We start from the raw sequence: 6,543 nt of genomic DNA, 5'->3' as shown, positions 1-6,543 counted from the left end.
AACAAAAATGATATACACGGGACACGACAAGACGAAGACAAAGACGTCTGAACTGCTACGCCATCGTGAAATCAAGATGAGCAATGTCGTAAATACTTGAGCAGAACCTTTAATGCGAGAGTTTTGGCTCCTCCCTGGAAGACATGGAACGGTGCACATCCCTGTCATTGCTGTTGGCTGTGTTGCTCAAACTCTGTCAAACTTTTGGTAAGCTAACTTCTGTGTCATTATCTGTGAATGTTTTAACCCTTACTCGTGTAAACAACAGCCATGTAAGACAGTGATTTGTGTTTCAGTGACGTGTTTTATGCAGTTTGGGAGAGGCGGTCAATGCTGTCGGAGACTGCATTGATGCCATATGATAGTTGTGTAGGCCAGAAAATAGTATGGCTTACCAACTGTAAAGGTACAGTGGCTAGCGAAAGTATTCACCCCCTTGGCATTTTTCCTATTTGGTTGCCTTACAACCTGGAATTAAATTAGATTTTTTTTTTTTTGGGGGGGGTTGTATCCTTTAGCACCCTCAAGATTAACACAACATGGCATTTAGCACCCTCAAGATTAACACAACATGGCATTTAGCACCCTCAAGATTAACACAACATGGCATTTAGAACTTTGAAGATGAAATATACTTTTTTTTGTGAAACAAACAAGAAATAAGACAGAACTTGAGGGTGCATAACTATTCACCCCCCCAGATTCAATACTTTGTAGAGCCACCTTTTGTAGCAATTACAGATGCAAGTCTCTCGGGGTATGTCTCCATAAACTTGGCACATCTAGCCACTGATTTTTGCCCAATCTTCAATGCAAAACTGCTCCAGCTCCTTCAAGATGGATGGGTCAAATCAAATCAAATCAAATTTTATTTGTCACATACACATGGTTAGCAGATGTTAATGCGAGTGTAGCGAAATGCTTGGGTTCCGCTGGTGTACAGCAATCTTTAAGTCATACCACATATTATCAATTGGATTGAGGTCTGGGCTTTGAATAGGCCAATAAGACATTTAAATGTTTCCCCTTAAACCACTCAGGTGTTGCTTTAGCAGTATGCTTAGGGTCATTGTCCTGCTGGAAGGTGAAACTCCGTCCCAGTCTCAAATCTCTGGAAGACAGAAACAGGTTTCCCCCAAGAATTTTCCTATATTTAGCGCCATCATTCCTTCAATTCTGACCAGTTTCCCAGTCCCTGACAATGAAAAACATCCCCACAGCATGATGCTGCCACCACCATGCTTCACTGTGGGGATGAGGTTCTTGGGGTGATGGGAGGTGTTGGATTTGCACCAGACATGTAGCTTTTTGGCCATAATGGAAAACTCTATTTTAGTATCATTTGACCTTCTTCCATATGTTTGGGGAGTCTTCCACATGCCTTTTGGTGAACACCAAACGTATTTGCTTATTTTTTTCTTTAAGCAATGGCTTTTTTTCTGGCCACTCTTCCATAAAGCCCATCTCTTTGGAGTGTACAGCTTAAAGTGGTCCTATGGACAGATACTTCAATCTCCACTGTGGAGCTTTGCAGCTCCTTCAGTGTTATCTTTGGTCTCTTTGTTGCCTCTGATTAATACCCTCCTTGCCTGGTCCGTGAGTTTTGGTGGGCAGCCCACTCTTGGCAGGTTTGTTGTGGTGCCATATTCTTTCAATTTTTTAATAATGGATTTAATGGTGCACCGTTTTATAACACAATCCTGATCTGTACTTCTCCACAGCTCCTTGGTCTTCATGGTGCCGTTTCTTGGTGGTACCCCTTGCTTAGTGGTGTTCCAGACTCTGTGGCTTTTCAGAACAGGTGTATATATACTGAGATCATGTGACAGATCATGTGACACTTAGATTGCACACATGTGGACTTTATTTAACTAATTATGTGACTTCTGAAGGTAATTGGTTGCAGCAAATCTTATTTAGGGGCTTCATAGTAAAGGGGGTGAATATTTATGCACGCACCACTTTTCCGTTTTTAATTGTAATTGTATTTTTTTTTCTTCTTTTTTTTCACCTCACCAATTTGGACTATTTTGTGTATGTCCATTACATGAAATCCAAATAAAAATATATTTAAATTACAGGTTATAATGCAACAAAATAGGAAAAACACCAAGGGGGATGAATACTTTTGCAAGGCACTGTATGCACTTTTAACTTTGTAATTGGAATCAAATCTGTATGATAATGTATTTCAATAAAGTATTCAAGTTTTGATATAGCTGTTGCATAAATGAACCAGGGTTGTAATTATGCTTGTGTTTTTCAGATAAAGCCTTTGCATGCTTTTTCTGTAGATTTAGTTTGTGAAAGCTTAGTTTTCTGCCAAAAGAGCTTGTTAAGACTAATATGGATATGACATAAATACAATGGGAGGTGGCTGACTCTCATAGCCATGGTCCTGGGCAACCGCACCCTATTTCACAAGTGAACAGGGTTTAGGTAGGTTAGGCCTAAATATGGGAAGATGAAGTGTTTTCTTTCCAAACCCCATCAAATGTTTCATATCTTTCCATATCAAGTTTAATTGAGATTAAGGCTATTAATTGTGTGTATCGCTGAAACTGCCAAGAGTGCACCTGGCCTGTGACAAAAACAATGTGCTCTGTCCACCACTGGAGGGAGGGAACTGTTGACTAAACTCTCTTCTGCCTAGAGAGAAAATTGAAAATTCAGGAGCCATTGAAGTACATGTGAAACTGGAGCAGGGATCTCAGGGCTCGGTTAAATCCGTAATGCTGAAGTTCAGATTCAATCAGTAAAGCCTAAGATCAGCGTTGTAGAGTGGTTGAAATGTAAAGGTAATTTTAGATTGAGCCAACATAGCCTTTGCAGCATTTACCGTGAATGTGGTAAAGCACAGAAACATTGCTTTTAAATTTCAATCACGCCACAACACTGATCTTCTGCGTTATGGAATAAATCCAACCCTAGTCAGGAAAGCACTTGTTTTGTATCAGATAGGTGTTACTTGAGGAGGATGTTTGTGTATGAGAGAGTCATGAGCCTTGGAGTGTTCATTCCCTCTCTGTGTCCTCCCTTACATGCTGACTACACCGCTCGCATTGCGTGCGTGAGCGTTGCAAAATACATTTAAACATACATGTTATTCAATTATTGCACCCACACTGCTCGCGCGCGCCAACGAGCGTCTGCGTTGCCAAGCACTAAAATAGAAGTCGGTTCTATTTGTGACGCTGAACGCAGTGCAAGTCCTGCCCCTCCCATCTCCTCATTGGTTTATAGAAGCAGATACCCACGTGACATCTCCTCATTGGTTATACTGTTAGTGTTCAAATACTGGAGAGTTGAGACCAAATCACGGACGCTGGACAGAGTGGATTTCAGTTGTAACAAAAGGCAGTTTATTAAGGTCAACGATATCTTGTCCTGCCGTTTTACCGTGCACGGACCTATTCGCATAACTCAGTAGGGAGTTAGGTGAAAAAGGGACCTATACAGAGGTTCCAGTAGTTTTTATACATTGAATAATGTAGGTGGAGTCTTGTCGTGGTGGTCTTCTGACTGGTCCCGAAGAGTTGGAGGCGGGCCTGCTCCAGCCAGAGCAGGAGCCCCAATGGTGCACAGCAGAGTCCTCTGCTCTTGGCCCCCGACCAGTAGAGGGGGGTAGAGTGTGTGTGTGTCCAGGAGTCGTGAGATAAGAGGAACTGAAACTGGCAGTTTATGGCTGGGGGTAGGGTGCTTCCTGTTCGGACAGGGGTGCGTGCAATGACTTGAGTCAGGCGGATTAATTTGGCGCTGTATAACATATGAGCTATGTGTATGAATATATGTATATATGACAATATCCACGTGGGTGATTGAAAGATGAACTGAGTTCGGTCGGTCGTCGTGTTAACTATGAAAGTTATATGCCAATCGCCATATAAAGTCCAAAAAAGAAAAAGCCTGGAGGAGAGATGACTAGAAATATGTGTGGATTGATTGTCAGAGTAGAGGACCTTGTGCAATTTCAGGTAAAATAACTCAGCTAATTTGTCCTGGGATATAAACGTTAACAGCAAGCTAGCTAAATAGGACAAATTAGCTAGCAACTGCAAGCTAGCTAGCTAAATTGCCATAAATGTTTAATGCTTTTCGACCTGTCCCCAAATAAATATAGTTGGTTCAGAGTTTGTTTTCATATTTCAACCTGCGTGTCGTGTATAACGTTACCCCTAGATGAGGGCCTTGGGTCAGTTTTGCATTTCACCCACTATGATTGGGGGAGAGGGGAAGTCAAGTAGGGGAACCTTCAGTTCAGAGCTGATGAAATACTGCGAAACTGTAATTTATGGACACAGTCAGAGTTGATGTTTGACTTTGAGTCACAGTCCAATATTTGCATCCCCAGGTGTGCCGGAGCACATAACAGAGGATTTATGTTGATATCAGCAGTCAAAGGAAACGGGAATTAAAAAAACACCCTACACAAAATGTTTAGTAAACTTTTATTTTTAGTTGATCAGCAAAAGAGGAACTGCAAAATGGCAATCGCCATATAAAGTCCAAAAAAGAAAAAGCCTGGAGGAGAGATGACTAGAAATATGTGTGGATTGATTGTCAGAGTAACGTGTAAATTGATTTCAGCTGTGAAAGCTGCAGATTCTACCACCAGGACATCCTCAAATAAAGATGATCCACACTTTATATAGTTAAAATCATTTGATAGTTTTCATCAAGAATCAAGCCATGCAAAACTATTTACATTCAGAGAGCTGGAAGCCTAGGCCTATTTGGGTGTGCAAAAGCCTGTAGGCCTATTCTGAGGCACATTCATAACCCGACTCCCAGACTAAAAGGAACATAATTCCGTCTCAACAAGCACATCGGATCTAATAAGATATTTCTGATATTATTGCGGACTCCTATTTTACCAATAAAATAACATGGACTTGCCCAGATAGCATCTGACACTGCACATGAAGCCTAGTTGGCCTTTAAGAACCTGGTCCATGGCAGTGTCTGTCCAATGTGCTTTTTTTGTATGTTAAAATGACAATGCACTGCTCTGAAAACAGTTTGCACCCTGCAATTTCCAGACTTGACTATGCTCGCTTATTGTGCCCCCTTTAGAATGCCAGGTGATATTGTGCAATGAGATTAATTGCTCATGACTCAAGAGTATAATATCATTGTGACATTTTGGAACGTTCGCCGTCATTGACTAGTAGGAACAATAGTAAAAAGCAGGAGACGAGGGCTATGTCCCAAACGGAACCTTAAAAAGGTCCTATGCAGCCATGTTTACCTCAATATCAAATTATTTATGGGTAACAATTAAGGTCCTTACTGTGATTTATTTTTTGACCATTTTTAATTGAAAACAAACAAAGGTAGCTTCTTAGCAATAATTGTGCTAGACTGTCTGGTAGTGGGGAGGGGAAAACTAGAAACTAGCTGTTGTTGGCAGAGAGGGTTGGAACTCTTTCAGGTGGTCTTTTCAAACTGCTCTTACCCTAAAAGGGCATCATCATAATGTTCACAATTACACAGTATTATTCCAACCTCATATTGCAGAAATATATATAAAACAAAGGCAATTCCCATTTTTCACCATACTGATCCTTTAATCCCCAAAGGGCTTTGGTCAAAAGGGAATAATAGGGTGTAGTTTGGGACCCTGCCATGGAGTTTAGAGTGCTTGATGAGTGTGTGACCTTTTAGCTGTTGCTCCCTGTGCATGACTATTCCGAAGGCTTTCTGATGTCAGCTTGGTGATGATAATCAGCTACAGGCTGACTACAGTGTTGTCACTGTTCTGTTTATATCTCCCTGCCATGAGAACATGGGTGTGCAAAAGCTAGACAGATATCTTACTGTGGTACTGTGAGAGCACTCCCTTCTCAGATAAATAACAACACACAAAAATCCACAAAAACTGCACCGTAAAACTGTCAACAAACAATTACAGGCATCTGGAAGATGCTGTAAGAATCAGTAGTTCAATGTGTACAATTGTTAGCAGTAAAATTGTTCAAATGTATCGACATCATTCTAGGATCCCCAGGGGCCGTCTCCCTTTATCTGTTCTTCAGCTCCGGTCCAGGTCATTAATGAGTGTTCCTCCACTAACACTTTCCTTATTGGAGGAACACAACTCCCTGGACCAGAGATATCTGTTCTTATGCTAAGACGTGGATCTATAAATACATTCAGACCCCTTTTCTTTATAGGAAATACTTCCCACTAAATGGAAGATACTCGTATAATTCTAAATAGCCATTTGCTGCAGGGAGACCTACTGTATAGCTACTCGCATTCGGAAGATATCTTAACAACCAAAAGGGTTATGTTTAAGAGTAATTTCAACAAAAATAGCTGATTTGCTTTCTCTTCAACCTATTCTGCTATGGAATACCCGGGAGTTCCTCTCTCCAACCAAATGTTGATCATTTTGCAGGCATTCTTGTAATGAGTCAGTGCTTGCTTTGATGCAAGATAGGCCTTTCGGCCTTTCGGTTAGATACTGTACAACGTACATTCATTTACAGCAGTGACCACGCTGACATACTGTATGCAGTAGCAAAACCACCAGAAGCTTAC

The sequence above is a fragment of the Oncorhynchus mykiss genome, chromosome 11, assembly GCF_057628025.1.
Source record: "Oncorhynchus mykiss isolate SJ-2025 chromosome 11, ASM5762802v1, whole genome shotgun sequence".
Classification (NCBI taxonomy): Eukaryota; Metazoa; Chordata; class Actinopteri; order Salmoniformes; family Salmonidae; genus Oncorhynchus; species Oncorhynchus mykiss.
The sequence above is the reverse complement of the archived record's forward strand: the minus strand, read 5'-3'. Positions refer to the sequence as shown.